This window comes from Delphinus delphis, chromosome 5 (assembly GCF_949987515.2).
Source record: "Delphinus delphis chromosome 5, mDelDel1.2, whole genome shotgun sequence".
Lineage (NCBI taxonomy): Eukaryota > Metazoa > Chordata > Mammalia > Artiodactyla > Delphinidae > Delphinus > Delphinus delphis.
Genome location: NC_082687.1, coordinates 30661199 through 30686697, shown reverse-complemented (window position 1 = coordinate 30686697; position 25499 = coordinate 30661199). Strand labels below are relative to the sequence as shown.

The 25499-nt window shown below is 40.8% G+C and overlaps 1 protein-coding gene across 6 annotated transcripts in view; it reads right to left on the bottom strand.

Moving 5' to 3' along the window:
- Nucleotides 1-25499, bottom strand: part of FHIP1A (FHF complex subunit HOOK interacting protein 1A) — a 269316-nt gene that overhangs the window by 134840 nt on the left and 108977 nt on the right. Inside the window, exon 4 of one of the 6 annotated variants that reach the window (XM_060012143.1) lies at nucleotides 12538-12696. The exons of the other annotated variants lie outside the window; for them this stretch is intronic. The gene's annotated coding sequence lies outside the window, so the exon portion shown is untranslated. The remainder of the gene's footprint in view (nucleotides 1-12537; nucleotides 12697-25499) is intronic. 6 annotated transcript variants of the gene reach the window in all.

Here is a 25499-nt window from a genome sequence, read left to right as displayed (position 1 = left end):
GGGATGTTCGATGAATAATTAAGGTAAATGAAAAACTGTGTGACACAGTGAAAAATCAATGAGTTTGAAAACCAGAAATCTAATACTCGTTCTGCTCCTAACCAGTTGTAAGAACTTAGACAGGTTACTTGACCTCTCTGTGTCTCACTTTCTTTATCTTCAAAACACGGGGCTATATCAAATGGACAGTGTCCTCCAGTTCCTACATCCTAGAGTTCTACAAAGCCCATCACATCCCTACTGAAAAACCAAGTAGATATTCATGGAACACCATGTGATTGTTACTAAAAGTGCTTTGTGTTCACTGCAACTTGAACCATAACCTTTGCCCTAGAGCATCTATCACATGAGCAATAACTAATCAAAACATTATTGGTAATAAGAACAGTGAACAAGTAGTCAACAAGGACAGTGAAACACGTGGAGTTTCAATAAAACACTGTTTTATTACAGTGGAAGTAATAAATGGGTGCAATCTTGGAAAGGCAATTTTGCATACAGACCAGAAATCTTTTTTTTAAAGCCATGACCGGGCTTCCCAGGTGGCACAGTGGTTAAGAATCCACCTGCCAATGCGGGCAACACGGATTCGAGTCCTGATCCGGGAAGATCCCACATGCCGGGGAGCAACTAAGCCCGTGTGCTACAACTGAGTCTGTGCTCTAGAGCCTGAGAGCCACAACTACTAAAGCCCTCGAGCCTAGAGCCCGTGCTCTGAAACAAGAGAAGCCACTGCAATGAGAAGCCCACACAACCTAATGAAAACCCAATGCAGCCAAAAGTAAATAAATAAATTAATTTTTAAAAAAAGCCATGACCTATGACCCATCTAATTGTAGAAATGTTTTAGTCATTTAAAAATTGGAAGTACAAAGAAGATATACAGATGGCCAAGAAGCACATGAAAAGCTGCTCAACATCACTATTAGAAAAATGCAAATCAAAAATAAGAGTGAGGTATCACCTCACACCATTTAGAATGGGCATCATCAGAAAACCTACAAACAACAAATGCTGGAGAGGGTGTGGAGAAAAGTGAACCCTCTTGTACTGTTGGTAGGAACGTAAGTTGATACAGCCACTATGGAGAACAGTATGGAGGTTCCTTAAAAAACTAAAAATAGGGGCTTCCCTGGTGGCGCAGTGGTTGAGGGTCCGCTTGCCGATGCAGGGGACACGGGTTCGTGCCCCGGTCCAGGAGGATCCCACATGCCATGGAGCAGCTGGGCCCGTGAGTCCTGGCCGCTGGGCCTGCGTGTCCGGAGCCTGTGCTCTGCGGCGGGGGAGGCCACAGCAGTGAGAGGCCCACGTACCGCAAAACAAACAAACAAACAAAAAACAAAAACTAAAAATAGAATTACCATATGATCCAGCAAGCCCACTACTGGGCATATACCCAGAAAAAAACATAATTCAAAAAGACATATGCACCTCAATGTTCATTGCAGCACTATTTACAATAGCCAGGTCAGGAAGCAACCTAAGTGCACATCAACAGATGAATGGATAAAGAAGTTGTGGTACATATATACAATGGAATATGACTCAGCTGTAAAAAGGAACAAAATTGAGTCATTTCTTGAGACGTGGATGGATCTAAAGACTGTCATACAGAGTGAAGTAAGTCAGAAAGAGAAAAACAAATATCGTATATTAACACATGTATGTGGAACCTAGAAAAATGGTACAGATGAACTGGTTTGCAGGGCAGAAGTTGAGACACAGATGTAGAGAACAAACGTATGGACACCAAGGGGGGAAAACCACGGTGGGGTGGGAATGGTGGGGTGATGAATTGGGCGATTGGGATTGACATTTATACACTGATGTGTATAAAATTGATGACTAATAAGAACCGGCAGTATATAAAAACAAACAAACAAACAACCAACTAATACTAAACTTTCTTTGGGTTATTTGTACGGAAATATGTTAATATAAATGTTTCAGACATTACATGAAATTTCTAAAAATCTTATATGTTCTGGCATAATGTTATAAGTCATAATTCTAGTTATTAAAATGTATATCTTTAAAATGTATATCTCATAAATAACTAAATTTCCTTGTCAATTGCATTATTATGAACTTTCATCAAATCTTTACCCGTGGTCATTTTTAAGTCTTTTGTCATTTACAGACAATTCTGGGTGTACTCTGATGCTTTTGCAAAAATGTTCCTGTAAAAGGCTTTACTCTTCAAGGAATTCATGGAAAAGACTGACAAGTACAGGTTTCTGGTAACTGACTATACTGCTGAACTGAATGAATAAGCATTTTCAGAACTCTAATGGAAAAGTGATGAATTCATAAAAGTGCTAACAAAAGATAAAAAATAAATAAATAATGAAAATTGGAAGTAAACAATATGTCCACCATAGACAAGTTAACTCAACAATTAAGTTATTTGAACTCATTAAAATGTTGACTTAGAATAAAATTTAATGACACAGGCAAATGCTTACACTATAATGTGAAGCAAGAAAAGTGGGATACAAAAATTATATACATGGCATGACCATAATTATATATAATATGTATTTATGTCCAATATTGTCATGTGTATATGTATAATATTTATAAATAACACTATTTATAAGGACAGATAACATGTGAATAGTAGTTATCTCCAGGTGTATTTTATTTCCTTCTTTGATGTTTCCATAGTCCAGATTCTCCATTTTAGCATGTAATAACTTTGTAATCAAAGGAATTTTTCGTACATATACAGGACTGAAAAATATAAAACACTGAGGATTTAAGCAATTATGAGCTTATTCTGCTGGATACATGCATTAGGAATTCAGAGAGAGAGGCGTCACTACAAGCTGTGCAGCAGAAGAGATTCCTGGAGGGGGTTCACAAATAGAATTTAGGTTTATAGACTAGTGCTTAAGAGCACTGATTCTAGAGCTAGATTTCCCAGGTTCAAATCCTAGCCCTGCCACTTACCAATTGTGCGAGTTTAAGCAAGTCACTCAAACTCTCTCAGCCTCAATTTTCTCATCTATAAGATGGGACTGGTATCAGTTCTTACTTCAAAGAGTTCTTGTGAGGATTAAACAAATTCACATAAGTAAGGGCTTTAGGACAGTGCCTGACACATAGTAAGCATTATATAAGTACTAGCATAATTATCAAAAGGGCATTTTAGACTACATGAGCATAATACATTAGTAGTTCACCCTTTTGCTGAATTCTAACTATGTGTCAGACACACACACAACTCACACTTTGCACTTCTAGGTAGGAAGGACCATCACTATGCCCAATTTATAGATAAGAAATCTGAGGCACAGAGAGGTTCATGGCCCAAGGCAAGTGGCTGAACCAGTACCTGATCCCAAGCCAATCTGACCCCAGTGCCCATGCTCTTAACCATGGCACCGTCCTGTAGGGAGCAGTAAACAAGCTTACCTCGAGCAGACAGATGACTACTTCGAAAGATCACAGGAACTACCATCAACAGAGGGCGTGCAACCGGAAAATGAAGCCAGACAGGGAGTCAAGCTCCATTGCATTGGGCAACTGGGAGAAAGATTCCTGAGCAAAGTGGTTACAGGACAAAAGAGGGATGTAAGGAAATTAGTGCGGCAGATAAACAGGGAATGAAGCACAAGGAGGCTGTTGACAGAGAGAGAGCAGTTATAGACAAAGCAGTGGTGCGCTGGTGAGGGACTGGGCCAGGTGACAGCACAGAGAGACAGCAGAGCTGGCAAATCAAAACAACGCTTTGAAGGGAAAATTAAGAGAACTCAGAAACACAATACTGGAAGCAAAAAAAGAGAGAAACATCGTATCTCACAAGCCACTGAGGGCTGGACGAGAAATGTTTCCTTTTATTTTGATTTCTATAAGTTTTGTAAAATGTTTAGTGCATTTACTTACATATTTGTAAAGCATTAAAAAAAAAACCTAACCAACAGTAGCACGATAAAAAGCATCACACAACACTGTACTCTATGCAAGCAACGCTGACTGAAAAGGTGTATTGCAGTAAGTGACAAAAGTGATTAGCAAGAAATCATAGAGCATAACATCTTTTGCATAAAGGAAGTGGCTATTTAGAAAATCAAGATAAAGAGCCCACTAATGGCTAATACTGACAAAGAGCCCAAGTCTGATAACATCTCCCAGCACAAAGACAGGCTGATTTATCCCTTGTTTTAAAGTGGCAGCCAGAGCTTGCCAACAAAAATATGTGATTAATCTAATTAGCTTACTGAACTGAGGAAACAACGTGCCAAAATCATATGTACTCACAGATTGGCCCTTCCAGGACAAAGCAGTGTCACATAAAAGCCTATCCTTCAACTTAAATGTTCACGCTCATTAAAAGGGATGAAGCCAGCAGTACTCAGCTTGTAGGAGCTTAATGAATATTACTGGATGGTGATGACACAGACATGAGCCTCAAAAGAATCAGCTCTCATGGTGGAAAAGAGGAAGGATCACAAAGGACTGCACAAATGTATGTGCTGTGGCAAAAGTCCAATTACCCGCTCAGGCCAGGCAATTGGACCACGTTACACCTGCATTAACATTCCCACTCTCAGCTTAATGCTTTAATAGCCTCATTGACAATGCCTGTCTTCACTTGGGGTTATCAGCAACTACAAGCCACGTCTGTTGAGACTGGCAAAGTCATCCATTTATTCAACAAATATTCTTGGGCCCTTACCATGCACAGGTAATAAAGTGATTATCTCTGTCTAGTCTTTTGCTGCTAAGGCAAGAGAGATTCTAAATACCAGTTTGGTGCACGAAAAACCCTTAAAGGTTAGAGACGAACAGCCTAGAGAATAGAAAAGGGACAACACTAGCTTCATCTAATAGCCTGCAGATCACAAGGGCAGCTGCCTCATTGGTTCCCATTAGGGGGTACATATGTATCCAAAAGGCAAACTTTCTTCTTCGGCGGGGTGTCGTTCAACAGCGTCTCTCTCATAGACTCAGACCCAAGTCACTGTAAGGAAAAATGTGAGTAACTGTTTATTCAAATTGCCTTGCCTCTTCTACCTTCAACATCACCGCTTAGAAGGACCCCTGGTCCAGAGAGCCACAGAAGCTGACACTCCTAGAGCCATGGGTCAGGTGATCTGACCTGAGCAGCTGGGCAGCCTTGCCTGGCGTGGGAAAGCAGGACACACCCGGAGGGCACAGGGGGAGTAGAACAGAGTCGGGCTTACAAGCAGATGGTTGATATTTGGTATTTTCTAGACCTTATTTTTATCCCTAAGATCCTATATAAAACAATGTATCAGTTCACTTCTGAAGTAAAGATAATTTATTATACCCGATTTCACTGCCACAGAGTAATCTGAGTACCCCTGAACTTGAAAAATGAATCACTTTGTATCACCTTATATCAAATCATGAGCATCATTTATATGAAAAGTTTTTCACAGGAAGAGAAAACAAAAATGTTGATTTTACCAAATGTATAATTACTGATAATTAAGTATTTGACAAGCTGAAACTAGATAGAGCTATGGTATAAAAGAGTCAAACTTTAAATTTCAGTAAGAATTTTTTTAAAGGTATTTATAAATACTCTGCTTTGGGAGCATTGTTTTCTCTGAAAACAGAACCTCCCCAACCCCTTGACTACAGACTAGTCTCTTGTCAGCTACTCAGTCGTCAGCATGTAGCCCTGCAGGACCGACGACGGCAGAAATCCTGCTGCAACAAGGTGGTGGTTGGTAGATTAATAGACAATGTCATTTATGGCAGGGAATCAGTAAAAATGACATATACACACATTTTAAATACCTTATTTCATCATGAACCGTAAAAAGGCAAATTTATTTGCCAATATTTTCACACAGGCCAAAGCTATTTCTTCAAGTACAGGTCTACTGATTGAAGTTCAAAGCTGTCTTTCTTGCACAAACCATCCTCATAATGTATAATATATGATTTCCAGTTTGTCTACTTGAAGCTGAGAAAAATCTCAATGTGAATCAATCTAAGTGCAGAATCATTCTATATTTTAAACATCTTCCCAATCTTTTAGTTATCTCTTCCACATCCAATTTGACAGCAATGTCTTACAGCAATTTGCCTTTATTTAGTCTTTGCAAAGAATTCAACTTCAGAGAAACAAACCTTTCTTTTCACACACACACATTTCATCAGATTGTATGCTACTTGATGAAAGTATATAATTACTGTAACAATGCACACAACTCAGCAGTGGGAGGAAAAGTCTGGCCCTCCAGAGCGCCCAGGAATTAGCCAACCAGACAGAGCACTCAGCAGGGTGTGGACAGAAACCAGTGTGTTCTCCAGAGAGAAGAGAAAGAACTGGCAATCCAGGGGCCCACTTAGACTGGTGAAGAGAACTCCTGTTGTATTATAAAAAGAAGCCAGTTGCGCTTTCAAGAGCTAGCTTCTAGCTTAAAACAGTATCTCCAGGCAACCAATGTTATGACTTGTTCAGGGGAGATGTCAGTGAAGTCTCCCTGGGAAGAACTGCTATGTCCTTCTGCGACATCCCTCGTGGGAAAAGTCCTATGGAGTCATTCTTTGTGAGAAAGGAGGTATGTACTGCTATCTATATAGCCTGAGGTTATCTCTGGACTTTAATTTCCATTATTTACACTGGATGATAATCTGTAATAGACAAGCCGGTAGAAAAACGGCTGGCCTTGAGCAGCCCTAGAAAAACTGCTGGCCTTGAGCAGCCTGTTTACAAGAAAACTGACACACAGATTAGCAAACAGTCTCCCACACTGCCCCCCACCTCCACAAAAGACACGACTCCATACCTGTGCAAGACCATTGAAGCTGGCAGCCAGAATGCTGAATCCAGTCCACAGACTGTTTTTTTTTTTATTACTACTGTTTTCATTCGGACGCCTTTAGGTATTTATGCTCCAGTTTACCACAGACTCCAGCACTCCCTATGGTCTCACATCTGCCTCACCCCAGTGGTGCAACAGAGTCCCACCAAAACTCGACCCTACAGAAACTTTGGTTAGTCTCTGGCAACACTAGGCGTGCTCGCAGCGAGAAGGCATTCGCCTCGGCAGAGGCACCCAGCCACGCCAATAAACAGACATCAGGGGGTTCTCTTCCCACGGAGAAACAGAAATGATTGGCAGCTTAAGCAACTGTTCGAAAACCGTAGCCTTTGTAAGAACCATGTGGGAACCTTGCTGAACTGCAGATTCCTGGAGCCCTAACCCTTCAGATTCTGATTCAGTAGGTCTAGGAGTGGAGATCCAGGAATCTGCATTTCAACAAGCACCCAAGGTGATACTGATGTGAGAGGTATAATAATAAAAACATTAGCAACAATCGTAAGTGCTTACCAGGCCCTGCTCCGAGCACTTTACATATAATGGCTTAACCCTTGGAACAACCCTATGAGGTAAATAGTATTCTTATCCCCATTTTACGAATGAGAAAACTGAAGAAGAGAGAGATTAACAAACATGCCTCTGCTTACTCAGCTAGTAAGGGGAAGAGCCAGGATGAGAGGGTCTCTGAGGAACAAGTCTAAAGTCCATGCCGGCTATAGGCCAACAGTTCTGAGACTTGACACCAAAGGCACAAACCATAAAAGGAAAAATTGACAAACCGAACCTCATCAAAATTAAGCAAACTTTTGCTCTATAGAAGGCTACATGAAGAAGATTAAAAGACAAACTAAAGACTGGCAAAAAATATCCACAAACCACATATCTGACAAAGGACCAGTGTCTAGAATAGTAAAGAACTCTCAAAAACTCAACAGTAAAAAAACCCAAATAATTCAATTAGAAAATGGGCAAAAGACATGAGCAGACATTTCACCAAAGAGAATATACGAAAGGCAAATAAGCACACGAAAAGATGTTCAACATCATTAGTTATCAGGGAAATACAAATTAAAACCACAAGGATGCATCACTACACACCTATCAGAATAAGCTAAACAGTAACAATGCTAAATGTTGACGAGGACGCAGAGAAACTGGATCATCCATACACTGCTGGTGAGAATGTGAAACGGTGCTGCCACTCTGGAAAACGGTTTGGCAGTTTCTTTGAAAACTACACATGCAATTACCATGCAATCCAGCAACCGACCTACTGGGGATTCGTCTCAGAGAAATGAAACTCCCGTTCACACAAAAACTTGTACACAAATGCTCACAGCAGCTTTATCTGTAACAGCCAAAAACTGACATCGGCCCAGATTTCCTTCAATACGCAAATTGGTAAACAAGTTGTGGCCCATCCATACCATGAAGTATCACTCGGCAATAAAAAGGAACAAACTACCGATACCAACAACAACTTGGATAAATGACCAGGGAATTACACTGAGTGAAAAAAGCCAGTTCCAAATGGTTATATACTGCATGATTTCTTCTACATAACATTTTTGAAATGATAAAATTTTATTTATTTATTTATTTTATGGAAATATATTTGATTTACAATGTTGTGCTAATTGCTGTACAGCAAAGTGATTCAGTTATACATATATAGACATTAGTTTTCATATTCTTTTCCATTATGGTTTAATCACAGGATGTTGGTCATAGTTCCCTGTGCTATATAGTAGGACCCTGCTGTTTATCCGTTCTATATATAATAGTTTGCATGTGCTAATCCCAAACTCCCAATCCATCTCTCCCCCATCCCTCCCACCCCCTGGCAACCACAAGTCTGTTCCCTATGTCTGTGAGTCTGTTTCTGTTTCATACATAGGTTCATTTGTGTCATATTTTAGATTCCACATATAGGTAATATCATATGGTATCTGTCTTTCTCTTTTTGACTTACTTCACCTAGTATGATAGTCTCTAGTCCATCCATGTTGCTGCAAATGACATTATTTCGTTCTTTTTTATGACTGAGTAATATTCCATTGTGTGTGTGTGTGTATATATATATATATATATATATATATATATATATATATATATACCACGTCTTCTTTATCCATTCCCCTGTCAATGGATAGTCAGGTTGCTTCCATGTCTGGCTATTGTAAATAGTGCTGCTATGAACACTGGGGTGCATGTATCTTTTCGGGTTAAAGTTTCCTCCGGATATATGCCTAGGAGTGCGATTGCTGGTTCATATGACAGCTCTATTTTTAGTTTTTTGAGGAAGCTCCATACTGTTCTCCATAGTGGCTGCACCAATTTACATTCCCACCAACAGTGTACAAGCGTTCCCTTTTCTCCACACTCCCTCCAACATTTATTATTTGTAGACTTTTTTTTTTTTGGGGTACGCGGGCCTCTCACACTGTTGTGGCCTCTCCCACTGTTGTGGCCTCTCCCGTTGTGGAGCACAGGCTCCGGACGCGCAGGCTCAGCGGCCATGGCTCACGGGCCCAGCCGCTCCGCGGCATGTGGGATCTTCCCGGACCAGGGCACGAACCCATGTCCCCTGCATCGGCAGGCGGACTCTCAACCATTGCGCCACCAGGGAAGCCCTATTTGTAGACTTTTTGATGATGGTCATTCTGACCGGTGTGAGGTGATACCTCATTGTAGTTTTGATTTGTGTTTCTCTAATAATTAGCGATGTTGAGCATCTTTTCATGTGCCTGTTGGCCATCTGCATGTCTTCTTTGGAGAAATGTCTATTTAGGCCTCCTGCCCATTTTTTGATTGGATTGTTTGGTTTTCTTTCGTTATTGAGTTGTATGAGTTGTTTGTATATTTTGGAAATTAAGCCCTTCTTGGTCACACTGAAATGACAAAATTTTATGAATGGAAGACAAATTAGTTGCCAGGGGTTAGGTATGGGAAGATGGGGGCTGGGAGCACAGGAGAGAAGTGGCATGATTATAAAAGGGCAATAGGAGGGACCCTTGTGGTGTTGGAACTGCTCAGTGTCTTGACTGTGGTGGTAGACCCACAAACCCACTCCAGTGGTAAACTTGAATAGAACTTAATATAGTAATACAGGTACACACAAATGAGTACAAGTAAAACCGGGGATCTGAGGACTGTATCAATGTCAACATCCTGGTTATGATACTATACTTCTGCAAAAATGCTTCCTTTGGGGGAAAATGGGTAAGGCGTACAAGGAACGTCTCTATTATTTCTTACAACAGCATAAGAATTTACAATGATCTCAACAAAATTTCAATTAAAAAGAAAAACTCCATGCTCCCAAGTGTGCAGGTGAAATCAGGCACTGTGTTCTTTCACTAGGAATATAAAAAGGCACTACCTTTCTGGGGAACATCTGGCAATGCTACCAAAAGTGAAAAACATATATATCCTTTGATCCAACAATTCCGTTTTTAGGCTATTAATTGTAATGAATAATTTATGATGTGTCAAACATTTAGTTACGAGAGTACTTAATTTCAGCAGTGCTTTTTTAATAGTTAAAGACTAGAGACAACTGAACGTGGTACGTCCACAACAGGAGATTCTATCAAGTCAGCAAAATAATCTTTGGGAGTAAAACAGCTGACCTGGAAAGATAGGCAAGATAGATGCAGATGTTCTATGGATATTTACTCAATTCCTGCTATGTGCCAGGCACTGCTGTTGACTGGGAACTCTCACACAACCAACAAGGCATGGTCCCTGAGCTCAACTATACAGTCTGATGGACTGTCCTCTACTGGTAAGTAAACAGTTGACAAAACGCTATACACGTATCTCTGTAGGTGATTACAAATACACACGCACATACATATGCACATATTTTTTATCTATATATAATATAAATTCTGGAAGGATATAGCCAAAATGTCAATAGTGGTGATTTCCGGCAAGTAGGATTGTGTGTATGTGTTTTATTTAATTTTATTTGTTTTGCACATCTATGTATTCTAAATTTCTACAATTAACAAGTTTCACTGGTATTAATTTTATTACTGGGAGGAAAAAGGCTGGTCCCCAGAGAGTGCCTTTTTTTTTCTCTTTTTAGTTTCTTTTGATTTCTAATAAGGCACAATCAGAGTGAAATTTTTCTAAATCCTGATTCAAAGAACTCAAAGACCTCTTCAATTATCAATGTGAATAAAGGCAAATTAACCAAACTGGATTACCTCAGGATAAGAATTGGGCCTATTTGTAAAAGTTGCATTTCCTTACAAATTCAGGTTTGTACGCAATTTCTAGCCCTTGGATTGAGCTGGGGTTTCTATTTCAGGAAGTTTGTACTGTTTGCTTTTGCTAATTTCTTAAAACAATGCAGATTCTTTACAGAAAAATATTTTAAATACAGATGTCCAATAAAATGTAGTATCACTCAACCAGAAAAAAACAACTATTTTAAGCTCCAGATATACTACTTTAAACTAATATCTATGTGTGCATATTTGCTAGTTCATGTGGTTACACTAAGATGGTCTCACACAGCACATACTGCTGTTTAAACTGGGTAGGGTTTTTTTTGCTTAGCAACATATGCCGTTTTAATGATATATTTTAACATTAAATATGTTTATTTAACCAATCTGCTAATGGTTGGATATTTAGTTTGCTTCCAGGTTTCAGAGTTACAAACAGTTGACAATGAACATTCTTTTAACTGAACATTTGAGCATTTCCTTGATTTTGTCCTCCAGCTGAAATCCCAGAAGAGGACATTCTGGCTCAAAGGGTAGGAGCCGGAGGGTATGCTCACCTGAAAGCTATTGATGTAAGTGGGCTCCCAAAGAGCTGTACCAACTTACAACAATCAGTACAGGAAGGAAAGTGATCCAGTTTCTATCAATACATGCTCACTAATGCTGCTGACCAACATGAGAATTAACTTGTTCTTGGATTCTCTAGAATTTCACTTTTGGGGAAAAAAAAAACATTTTAATAGCAGATCAAAACAGAGGGATTACCTGGCCGCCAGTTAAATTAGAAATTTTACTTTGTCAACTTCACTTTAATTGCAGAATTTTGTCAGACCCACTAAGGCAAACCAAAGATCATCTCTGTAGAACTCTGTATTCAATTCAATGATCTTTATTTAGATAATCACTGTGAATTCTTATCTGACATCCCCAAACCTTTACCCTACAGAGATCAGCCTCCCCACCAAGAACTCCCAGGCTAAGACAGAGGTGGCCATTTCATAGTAACTACCTCATGGGGCAACGTGGGAATAAATGAGATCATGCAGGTTCATGCACCTGCTTAAGGCACAATGCTATTACTGCCCATCACATATTAAATGGTTCAAAAATGTTTACTATTAGTGTTCTATTATAAGTAACTCACCTTCAGCATGACATAATGAGGACTTAAATTCCAGCTATTTCGATCCTCTTTTATTTTTACAGATGAAGAAACTGGGGTTCGCAAGGCTAGGTGTAGCACTCAGGCCTCCTTGACGCCAGTCTGATACTCTTTCTCTAAAACTATTTTGTCTGTTGGTAGGTTTTCTCTAGTGAAGGCTACAAACACCTTAATTCACACAATTACACTTAATCAGAGCAATCTGCAATTTGAGATTTAAGTCTACATGTTCAGAATATACTTGGCTTATAGATATCTGCCTGGTTAAATAATAATTCTCTAAAGCAGGTATTTTAAGTTGCAGGCTAAAAGCAAATGGGTTTATACCCACCTCAGAAGATGATGACTGATTGATGATAAATCTCTATGCTGATCGAGGGTTTCTGATTACATTAGACAGAGGGCATGAAGACTAATTAAAAATGCTCATACACTCATCACCGCTGATTGCGCAAATCCCACCGCTGAAAGTACAAGTGCAGCACCTTCTCTAAAATGACAGAGGAAACAGATGAATTTCTACTCAGAACTCCCAGAGGCTATCTGTCTTGATTTCAGGGTAAATGGGTTTTCCCTAAAACCCTAAATCACAAACAGAATGACAGTCCAAAAACCCTGGACCAAATTTTACTATTCTGTCTGAGCAGGGGCTGGCCAGGTCTGGTCACATGGCACATGATCAATAAATAATTACAGATCGATTGGTAAATAGGTCTGTGGGCATACTTTAGGGATTTTCAAAACTAATTTTTCTAGACGCCTACATAATTGGAAGTCGTGGTGTGTGTTCCAGTGAGCTAAAGGAACTACATCCTATATGCCACCAAAAACAGCCCTTATATGCACTCCAGACTCTGGTTCCCTCTTATATGCACTCCTGCCCTACAGTGAGGGGCTTGTACTGATCTCTCCCTACCTCTTCGGGGCCACAATTATTACCTGACAGTCAGCAGTGTCGCATTCACCCAGGAAAACGTCACCAGGTAAAACACAGGTGCTTTCTAATAACAAGGCAAGATGGGTGGTTCTGGCCTCTGTCTTCTAAGGAACCTCCACCCACCACACATCACAATCGTCAACACATGCTGCTGAGCTGAAAAGGGAAGGATGGGAGGAGGCTGACAGTCAACCTGCGCTCTCCTACTTCTCAACCCCAACACACACACACACTCCACCCCTATCCAGGAAAGCCACCACCACCAGCCTCCTCTCTGACCTGATTCAGGACTTAGAATCCTTACCTAGCTTCAGGATGTGACGATGGGAGAATCTACCCATTATGCTGCCTGAACGCACCCAAGTGTTTATTTTTGGTTTGTTTGTTTTCTTTTGTTTTGTTTTCAGCCCTGCTGCATGGCACAGCGTGTGGGATCTTAGTTCCCTGACCAGGGATGGAACCCACGCCCCCCACTGGAAGCATGGAGTCTTAACCCCTGGACCACCAGGGAAATCCCTGCGCCCGAGTGTTGAAGGAGCATTTACCCATCTTCCTCCAGGAGACGCCTGTGGCCCCTCTGTGTGCCTGCAGCGGGGGCAGCCAGGGGAGTAGGGAAAGGAACAGTACCTGGCCCATGCAACGTGCACAACAGAGGGCATGTTTGGAGAACTGGCTTAAAACTCAAAATCCTGTTGAATGAAGATATCTGTCATACTAGCTTTTGATCCGCTTGATGTATAAAGAATCATAAAAATGAAAATGGGTTTTAAATTACATAATCTGCATTAATAGCAAGAAAAAGTCTTGAAATTAATGGAAATTCAACACAGCCACCATAAACCCAAGGTGGAAAAGGGAATCAATAATGAGGCTCTGAGCTTGCAAAGTCATCCTAGTTTAAGCAATAAAAGGACAAAAGCCAAAAAGAGACACAGACCAAACAATACCAAAATTATGCAGCTGCTCAACCTCTGCTTTTTGAAAAACAATCAGATACCAGCAGGGAATTAGGCAATGCCACACATCCACAATACTCTATGTTCTTTCCATGTGAATTACCAGCAAGTGACATTTACGTTTTCTATTTTGTAACTTTCTTATACATTCCTAAATATATTCCTATGCTGTTATATTTTATTTTTTAATTCTTGCCTTTTTTACTTCACTCCCTTTTTTTTTTTTTTCATTCCCTTTTTGATACATCTCTCACTGGGCCCTGGTGATCCAGATTCTGGCCCAAGCTCTGTCCCTGTAGATATCAATGTAATTTATATAAGTATCACTGGGCCTCTGTTTTTCCATTAATGTATTCAACAAATTCTACCCTGCACCAGGTTCAGTGCGAAGTACGAGGCATACAACACGGAACAAAGTCAAACACGGGCCCTGTTCTTAAGGAGCTCAGAGTCTTTAAAGACGAGGCTTAGCTATGAAATCAACAATCCGTTTAAGTTCTCACGGTTTTGTCCTTACTCTTCTCCCTCTTTCTTCTGATTCTCAAGGAACTAACTTCAACTTTTTCATTCCACTATCAATCACCTTTAATGCTTCCACAACAGTCAGTGCCACACAAAAATTTTATGCTCTAACACGGGGATTTAGCCAGACTGGTTCACAAGGCAAGAAGGAGGAAACTGGAGAAGAGGGATTCTATAAAAATCAAGGCCTCAAAAAAATGTAGAGCAGCTAGCTCTGTTTTAGATGAACACAGAATGTGAGTAAAGGTAACAGGGGGAAAACAAGCAGCAAGAGAAGCAGAGAAAGCATAACTGGCTCCTCCTCAGAAAATGGAACCTGACCCCCTGAAAGTCTGGTCACTGGGTTATTCAATCCTGATTGCTTAATGAAAGTGTACAAATCAGCAGATATTATGCCTGAGCGTTCCAAATGTCCCTAATTATGACCAAGTAGGTGAAGGCCTTAAAAAAATCACACTTCACCTTATTGGAAGGGTTTCTGGCACATCAGTAATTAAAACACCTCAGTTCCCAACTACATTAGAAACATGATAATTATCTTCATACGAAATTTGCTTTTACAACACTTGAAATGCTTCAAATCCTAGCATGACAACGGAATATAAACAAAAAGACGGCAGATTAATAAGGCTTCTGTCCATGACTGTGTAGCTGCAGCTCAAAGTTAAGAGCTCCCCCCTTTGGGAAAAACGAGCATTAACAGTCCCCAGAAGAAAACGCATGATTATCATGATTATCATTATAATAATATTACCAGCACCTAAATTTTCTTGAGTCATTACTGTGTGCCACGCCTGTACTAAGTGCTTTGTTACATGCCCCGAGCTCAGAGAGACTGAGTAACTTGCCAAAGGTCACCCAGCCAGGACGTGTCAGACTAGGGAACTGAACCCAGATCTGCCTGGCTCCAAAATTCATACCATTCATCACTATGCTGCCACCAAAGAGGTAACGTCAAAGGAAGGGAGGGGGCAGGAAAGAGAAGGAGCTGGCAAAGCACAGTTTACAAGATTAAAAATCATTAGAGCCATAGAAGCTGAATGCTGAACCACTAGAGAAGCCCAAACAGAATTCCAAAGAATTCCCCAAACAGGTATCAGAAAACCCACCTTCTTGCCCAAGGCTAGTAAAATTTGAACAAAGAGAAATGGTGAGGCCGTGGCATGAGGAAAAAGTGATTCATCAAGAGAGTCCCTCCCTGGAACTTGTTTGGTGGTCCAGTGGATAAGACACTGCGCTCCCAATGCAGGGGGCCTGGGTTCGATCCCTGGTTGGAGAATTAGATCCCACATACCACAGCTAAGAAGCCCGCATGCCACAACTAAGAGTCTGCATAATACAACTAAGAGCCGGCACAGCCAAAAATAAATAAATATTTTTTTAAAAAAATTAGCACTGCATTTATTTAAAAAAAAAAGAGGGTCCCTCCCTGAGGACAGGCAGTGGAGACAAGTTGTCCAGGACCATATGCCTACTGTGTGCCAGTCGCCAAGCTACTGCCCTGGTTATGGTCTCTAGGCTCCATGTGCTAGAGAGAAATGACAAATCCCTAAATGAGGACGAGAACCTGTACACAGATCCTGTGAAGGGGAAACGAGCAGGACTGATGGGATCTTCTCCTGGAACATTTGCCTCCAGGGTTGCTAACTCAGATGAAGACTGCTCAGTGTGAGAGCCCTTCCAACACAGCCCCTAGCTCAGCTGTGTTATAGCGAGAACAGTACCACCGTCAAAAGACTGAGTTTGAACTATTTCCTTTCAATAACAGAAAACTCACAATCTTTCTTAGAAGCTCTTCTCCTTGCAAGGGGAAAATGAGAAGCTATCCTGGTTATCAGGCACTAGGAAAAAACTCACGGCCCCAGCCCCTCCGAGAATAAGAAAGGGCCAGCACTATTCACCGAGTTTCAACACGGCCTTGCCTTATTTTTGAAGAACTCAAAAGTAAACTCCACGGCCTAGTGGAGTCAAATTAATCTAGCTTCCGATCCCAGCGCTGCTGCCAACTAAGTCGTTAACTTTAAGCACAGTACTTAACCTCTTTTGGCCCCAATTTCCTCAGTTTCAAAACAGGGATAATAACCTCCATCTTACTGGTATCTTGTGGGCATTACGTGAGGGTGGACTTTTCACCCCAATGGGGTGCTTGCCCTGCCCACAGCCCCTTCTAAAGGAAATTGGTAATATTGCCAATCAATGTTTGAGGGCAGCACTTGGCAATGATTTTCTGTACACGCACGCGCGCACACACACACACACACACACATACCGTCAACCCGCTAATCATATGGAACAGAATCTGAGAATCTGACAGAATCTGAGAATCTGACAGGGGTGGGAACCTGATCTAAAAGCAACTAATCCCTAGGCTGTCCATCAACCATGGTTTAATCTCAGAGGTGATGGCTAATTAGTTCAGCCACTCAAAATCTACTGGAGGGTTGAATTAGAAAGTAAAGCTAGTGGTCAGCACAGAGTGAAGCCCATAGGCCCCAAAACAGAACAGCAACTTGGAGAGTAGCAGGGTTAACAGTGAGGTCGATGCCCAGAACGACACTCCACAGCCCCTCAGCTGAGGCTCCCAGAACCAGTGGGGATCCAAACACCTTCTAATTCCAGCCTCCAGGTTTCCAATTCCCTGCCCTTCCTGAAGCCGGGCTGTTCCCTTTTCCTAGGATCTAACAAAAAACTTCCTATGACCTGAGGTCCCTTGGAAGCAGAGGTTAACAGGTAAGGAGCCTCCATCCATCTGTGAGAGAGGCAGAGGGCAGAGAATCATTCACCAGACTTTTTTGTAGGACCTCGCTGAACAGACTGGGAGACAGGACACGATCCAACTGGCAAAGAAAGGTTCAAGATGCCTTTCAGAGATCCAGGCTAGCCAAGAAAACAACCCAGGGGAGGGGATCCCCGTTATGATAGGTATTTGATCTCTTCAAGAAGTTCCTTGAAGGGAAAGACCAAGTCACGTTCCAAAGCCCTAGTACCTTTGCCACCACTGAGAGCCTCCTCTGAGGGGGAAAATAATGCTCTAACCCTTCTTGAGATTGAAATGAAGACCAATGTTGCTGGTTTTCTCTTTGGGGTAAATTTTCATTAAGGAATGAAAAAAAAAAAAAAAAACCAAAGTAGTCTATCCAAGCCCCCTCAAAACAAAAAACAAAACAAAATAAAAAAACCTTAAGGCAAAGCCTCCCTCCTCTCCCCACACAAATACATAACTTAGAAAATGACAGTCAAAATAACCAGCCGCATCAATCACGCAGGAGCCACTACAGAAGCCTTTCCCAACACCCACCTCCTCCAGCCTGGCCTCCAATCCCATGCCAGCCCTTCTGGAGCAGCTGTGGGGTCCCATTCCATTTATCATTTATTTTATTATCTGGCTTGCAAGCCAATTTGTTCCACTTCGTGTTTCTGGTTTAAATATGTGAGTTGTATATTTCAACAGCATGAACAAAGGGCTTCGGGGACACCCTTGATGTACATTTCACAGCTACCTGCTTCAGTGCCTCTCTCCAATCTGCATGTAACATAGCAAATTTGTCTGCTATATATTTAAAAGAGGCAGCAGACAAGCACTTCTGCACAAATCTAACCTGGGGAGGGAGACAGGGGTATACTAACAGGCCAAGGTGTAATTTACCTAGATTTACTTTTCCTCAGACCACTACTCAGCTGAGCTTGAAAATTGTTGTTCCTGTTAGCTTTTCTTTCAGCCGCCAAACGAAAAAGGCTCAAAGCAGCTGCTGTTCTGACAAAGTATTGACTTCTCACGGGTGGGAGTGAACAGAAAAATTCAGCTCTGAAGCCACTGGCCTGCGTCCATCTGGTATGTTATAAGAAATCCCTGAGATAACACTTAGGCTTCTGTTTCGAGCTACACGGTTTTTATTCTATTCTCTCAGTGCACAAGATTCAATGCCTTCCTGGCACTGAGTGGCAATAGCTCAAGGTGATGAGCAGTGAATCACAACAAACTTCACCGAGTGTCTTCTTGCAGCCTATAAATAAAATCAGAATCTGTGAAGCTAGCAAACCTTCTGAGGTCTGAACATCCCAAGGTTATTCACTTCTAAACTTCTCTGGGAAGGATAAAAACACAATCAAAAGAAACATGGTTTATGATGAACAAAATTTCTTAATGTGTGAAAATTCCCATTTTAATTGTCAGGGACGTTATGCTAAAGTATTGCAGACCTTTAACTTCTCACTCCCTGTGTTACCCCCAAAAAGCTCATTTTCCAACAGGGTTTGGAAAGTAATAGAGGTGAGCAGCGAAACACCAGCTGCAAGGAAAAGCTGAGGTTCTGAATTATTTTTATATGATGAAGTTGATGAAATGGGCTGAATAGATCTAATGCCTCATTATGCCACAAAGAAATTTCAAAACACTTATGCAACAAATGGCACATAACTTTTTAGGAATTTGGGTAACTTTAAGTGGGGATTTTCAATTTGTTGAGAGTATCTGCCTAGGCCCTCTTCTCTGCCCCCAACACCTACAGTTCAAGGGTGGGAACTGCAGCCATTCTGGTGTTACATGAGCCAGCTGCCCTGTCTCCCACCTTTGCTGACTAGACTGAGCCCATCAAATTTTCTCCCCTAGAAATTTAAATCAGGATTGGAAAATGCTAAATGAGTTTCTCCAGTTGCTTCAATCACTGGGACACAAACCCACGAGGTAAAAAGCAGCCCAGTTTGGCTACGCGGAATGAAAACTAGTTCAGTGATAGAAGGAAAGAAAATGAGTGCCGAGCTGGTGTTCCAGTTCCTGGTCTGAGGGCAGGCTGAGCCTAAGTCCCTTAAAGATACCAGAATCCTATTGATAAATTTCCCTTTTTATCTAATCTAGTAGAGGTTTCTCTTCATTTCAACCTAGTTCAATCAGGGCTAGGGCTAGAGCAGCATAAGCATGGGATGAAGGTTAAGTAATACTAGAATGATCCTTCAGCAAGTGAAAATAAAATTAAGATAATCATCAAAATTCCGAATCAGAAAACCGACTTTGATCAAAAAAGATGGTGCTGACATGCCATTTGAGACTCTGATTCCTACTTCTGTCATGTATTTATTATAGCATCTCAGTTCAAAATCAAAGAGCCTCAAGTTTCTATGTGTCAAATGGGTAACACTTCCCTTCCAAGGTCATTTCTTGCTGTCCTCCCTGTCCCCGACCGTAATGACACACAGCAGCAGCCAGGATCTCTTGCATCTTCCCTTAGTGTTAATTTGCTCACGTTAAGCTTCCTCTCAAAAGCCTACAGTGGCTTCCAACTGCTTGACATGTCAAATTAAAATACCCGATAAAGTGTTGCATCTATTAGTTCTGCATTACCTAACCACTGTCATAACCCATTATGCCTAAACTCACAGCCAGTCCTAGAGTCGGCTCTTGTGTTTGTCATCCCATGGTCACAAGACGCCCACTCCAAGTTGAGAGCACGGCACTTGCTGGTGCTTCCTCTTGGAAATGAGTAAAGAGAAGGGATCCCAGAGTCTGGACACCTGGATACCAGTCATGATTCTTCTATTAACCATCGTCTAATTTCTGTAGGCCGGATTCCTTCTCTATAAAATAAAGATGCTGGGACTTGACCACTGGCTTTTAGCTTTTTTTCTGCCTCAACACATCTAAGAGATGTGACAAGAACACGAGAAAAGTTACATAATAACATATGAAAACAGGATAAACTATGTCATATTAACTGCATAGAATACCCAGGAGATTGCTATTGGCTTGGCTGGCATCCTGGCAGAGGTAGAACCTGAGCTAAGCCATGAAGAAGAAGAAGGACAGGGATCAAAGGAAGGACACGCGCTTATGTCACTTAATTTTTCACCTCCTTTTGTGCCCGTTAGTGACAAATGGTATTAACAAACCTTTAGGAAAAAACACATATTAAGAGATTGTACTGGGAAGGAGGAAAAAAGGAACTACTCTAAAAATCTATTAAACACTTATTGAGAAAGGTGTCTGTAAGGCAAAGGATAGTGCTAAAGGCGGAACCCAAAGGTAAGTGGATGTGGTCCACTGCGTCTAGTATCTAAGGTCCAGGACCACAGCTGCTTTGCTTATACTGCACTCCCAAACCGTAAGAGCACCTAGCTGAACACTCAATAAATTTCTGTTGAAAGAATACATAAATATAGCCCCTACTTTTAAGAACTTCAGATTTTTTTAATGGAGACTAAAAGAGAGAGAGAATATGTTGTCCTTTCCCTTCAGGATCCCTAATAACTATGGCATCAACTTCACTTAAAGGGAGCCCTCCTAGGGATAATAGAGAGAAGAAGGCAAACCTCACACAACAACCATTTTATACAATAAATGATCAAATCCCACCACGTTAGCAAGTAAACAGATCTGTCACTAGCCTCATTCTCTATGCTGATGTATTAGCCAAGAATGATCCTTTTAATAAAAAAAGAGTAAGTCCCTCCACAGTGCTAAGCCCAAATCTCTCTGATACACAGGTAGCTCTCTGCATCATCAGTTCACAGTTGGTCGAATCTGTGGATGCCGGACCCCTGGTTTGGAAGGTGGACTGTACTATGGCCATTCTATAAAAGGGACTGAAGCATCTGCGGGTTTTGGTATCCGCATGAGTCCTGGAACCAGTCCCCCGTGGATACAAAGGGACAACTGTATATATTAATTTGTTTCAAAATGCCACTTCCTCTTAAGTTGGTTTTCCCCTCCAAATGCCTCAACCACGGGCAATTATGTCACATGCACCAGATCCGTGCATCCAAACGACAAACAGTTCCCTTAAACCAAATGTATTACCATAGCAACAAAGGGATTACCCTTGCCGTTCTCTATCGGGCCATGGCCCGATCTATTTAACATGGCTACACTACAGTGACACTATATAAATGATCATGCTCATTAGCAGCAAGAGTCAGCTCTGGGAAAACCATAAATACCAGACATGCACACAAACAAAACACACATACACACACAGCTGGACGATGGTGTCAGAGATCACAGTGCAAAGGGAAGGAGGGAGAACTAAATGTTCTTAAATTTCAGCTTCCAGTTTAGAATGATATGAGCACACAAATCTCCCAGTTCTTATTTTTTTAAAAAAGGGAAACACAAAAAATGACTTTATACCTATAACACACATTATCAAAAGTTGCTGAAAGCAAGATGATTAGATCAGAAGATCAGAGAGGCAAAGGATGAAATTCATCTTAAACTTGTTTTATGGTTCTGGTTTTGGTTTTTGTTCTGTCCCAGTTTCTGGCTTGTTTCTCATTAGGAGAACAGGCAGGAGACTGGAAAATTGGACGCTGAAGGGAGTGCACAGCAGCTGACAGCCAGCTGTGACCATCCTCTCACTCAACCTGGTGAAATCTCCACCGACTTCCCCCGGGGAGATTCCTGAATAGAAAACTGAGGACATCCATCTGGTTCTCTGGGAAAGGAGAGAGTCATCAAGAATAATACGAGATTGAGTTCATGCAGGACCCCTACAATTCACACTGGGACACAGGGCGAAACCTTAAGGTCAATACAACCACACCCAACAATTCTATCTTAAACCATCTGGTGGGTTTAATCCAGATAGGGGCTGGGTTAGGGTGGCCCCTGTGCCTTGCATCCACAATGACCTACTAACAGGATCGTCACTGAGAGCTGGAATCAGCTTTGAGGCTGGAAAAGAGGATAAATGGCTCTTTGACTCACTTTGTTGCGCTCTTTCCTGTCACCCCCTCGGAAAGAGGAGGAAAGAGAGAAAAAGGGGACAGCCCTCTAAAAGATTCTAACTTATTTATATTAGACCATAGTCTGATAATGAAAACTTCACACAGACAAGAGTTTATATTTGGCTAAAAATAACTGACATGATCCAGGAAGGGAATCTCTAATAACTGACATATGTAAAAGCCTGTATCAAAGTTTGAAGAACCCATTTGTATACAGAATTCCTGTACTACTCTTCTAGATATAGTCCTCTGTCTGCTTTGCCAAAATCTAGCTTGCCACACACTGCAGCTATCAAACTTTGATTACAGACTGCAGAGATGACTTAATAATTTGTGAAAACTGTAGTTTTCCAGTACAGTGGTCTTTCTACCACAGATATTAATTTTTATTGTCGTAAACACAAGAAAACCTCTTAAAAGATTATGATGCACAATTATTTCTCTGTCCATTTGGGGAAAAAACCAAAACTTTGAGAACATGGAAAAAAAACAAATATTCACCCCAAATAACTACTTTTCCCTTAAGAATCTATCTTCCCAAGAAAAGCATCACAAATACCTAAAATGATGTCTAGGGTGGCCTATTCACCACAAATTGCTCCTGTAAGTAGATAAATTATCAAGTAAAGAAGCAAAGAATTTAGAAACACTTCAGCAGTGGTACAATTTTATCTATATACCCACATAAAATAAGAACATGTGCCTCCGGGATCATTTACACAACTAAATGCTTTGCTGATTACCATACAAAATAGCTTAAAACAGATAACCTCTCACATCCGACAGTACACAGGACATGAATTATGACTGCTGTTCTGTTTCCATAATTGAGTGAATGCCTTTCGACAACTGGTCAAATAGCTGCGCCTCATTTTCAATAACGTGACATGCATACAAATACATGCTTACAACATATTATGGGACCCATTGAGAACAGTACGTTCTAAGAAAGTCCTTTTAAAGTTTTTAGTCTTTCTACTTTTCTACTCTAATAATTTGGGTTGACAATATAATAGAAGCGACCTGTAAATGACATTTAGAAGCAAAGTGAATTCTCTTCTGCCAGCTAATGAGGACTTCATAGCTGTTGGTCACGGTATTCACTCTACCTTCTGGCCAAGAGCAGACACTCTCGCTTGTCCCAGAACTAAAAATCAGAATATACTATGTAAAGTTAAACAATAACATTGCACTCGTACATATTTGCCTTGAGTTTTGTTTATAAATTATTTCTGCCACTTATAATCTAAATAATCAAAATTAAACAACAGAAGTAATATGCATCATATTGTTTTAACTGAAGTGTAGTTGATGTGTACAATATAATGATTCATCATTTTTAAAGGTTATACTCCAGTTATAGTTATAAAATATTGGCTATACTCCCTGTGTTGTACAATATATCCTTGTAGCTTATTTTATATGTAATAGTTTGTACCTCTTTTTTTTTTTTTTTTAAGGTTGCACCAGGTCTTAGTTGCGGCACACAGACTCCTTAGTTGCAGCTCACCAGCTCCTCAGTTGCGGCTCACGGGCTCCTTAGTTGTGGCATGAGAACTCTTAGTTGCGGCATGCACATGGGATCTAGTTCCCTGACCAGGGATGGAACACGGGCCCCCTGCATTGGGAGCATGGAGTCTTAACCACTGCACCATCAGGGAAGTCCCAAATAGTTTGAACCTCTTAATCCCCTACTCCTATATTGTTCTGCCCCTCTTCCCTCTCCCCACTGGTAACCACTAGTTTGTTCTCTGTATCTGTGAGTCCGTTTCTTTTTTTGTTATATTTACTAGTTTGTTGTATTTTTTAGATTCCACATATAAGGGGTGTCATATAGTATTTGTCTTTGTCTGACTTATTTCACTTAGCAACAATATTGTTTTTAATAGAAAAAATTATAAACTTCAAAATGCCCAACAATGGCCGAGTAATTCTATATGATTATGGACATCCATACAATATACAACTATTAAAAATGGTGCAAGAGGGACTTCCCTGGTGGCGCAGTGGTTAAGAATCCACCTGCCAATGCAGGGGACACGCGTTCAATCCCTGGTCCGGGAAGATCCCACATACCACGGAGCAACGAAGCCTGTGTGCCACAACTACTGAGCCTGTGCTCTAGAGCCTGCAAGCCACAACTACTGAGCCCACGTGCCACAACTACTGAAGCCCGCACGCCTAGAGCCTGTGCTCTGCAACAAGAGAAGCCCCCGCAATAAGAAGCCCACATACCACAACAAAGAGTAGCCCCTGCTCGCTGCAACTAGAGGAAGCCCGTGTGCAGCAACGAAGACCCAACACAGCCATAAATAAAATAAATAAATAAATAAATAAATAAAATTTATTTTTTTAAAAATGGTTCAAGACAAGAGTAATCAAGTAGATTAATGGAACAGAATCGAGGGCCCCAAAAATAGTCCCCCACATATACAGTCATGATTTTCAACAAATGCATCAAAACAATCCAATAAGTGAAGAAAAATCTTTTCAACAAGTGGTGCTGGAATAACTGGGTATCTATATGGAAAAAAATTAACTGTGACCCTTACATCACTCACACAAACTGACTTGAGATATAATATAGATATACGCATAAAAGCTAAAATTATAAAGCTTTTAGAGGGAAATATAGACTATCATCATAATTTGGGGGTGGGAACACTCAGGTCACAGAAAGCAATAATATTTTTTAAATAGTAATAAATACGACTGTTGAAACAGAAATTCTCATCAAAAACGCAGTTAAGAAAATGAACAGGCAAGTCACACACTGGGAGTAAAAATCCACAAAACATATGTAACAAAGGACTAGGACTCAGATATATAAAAAACTCCAAAAACTCAATAATAAAAAGACAGACAATCCAATTTTTTAAATGGACAAAATACTTAAACAGACACTTCACAAAAGAAGTAATTGGCCAATAAGCACATGAAAGGTGCTCAATAGCATTATACTACTACACACCAACCAGAATGACCAAAATTAAAAAGACTCAAGGATGTTGAACAACAGGAACTTTCATATATTATTGGTGAAAATGTCAAAGAGTACAACCACTTTGGAAACAGGTTTGTCAGTTTCTTATAAGGGAAACACATACCTACCCTATGATCAAGCCATCCTACTCTAGGCATTTACCCAAAAGAAACAGGAAT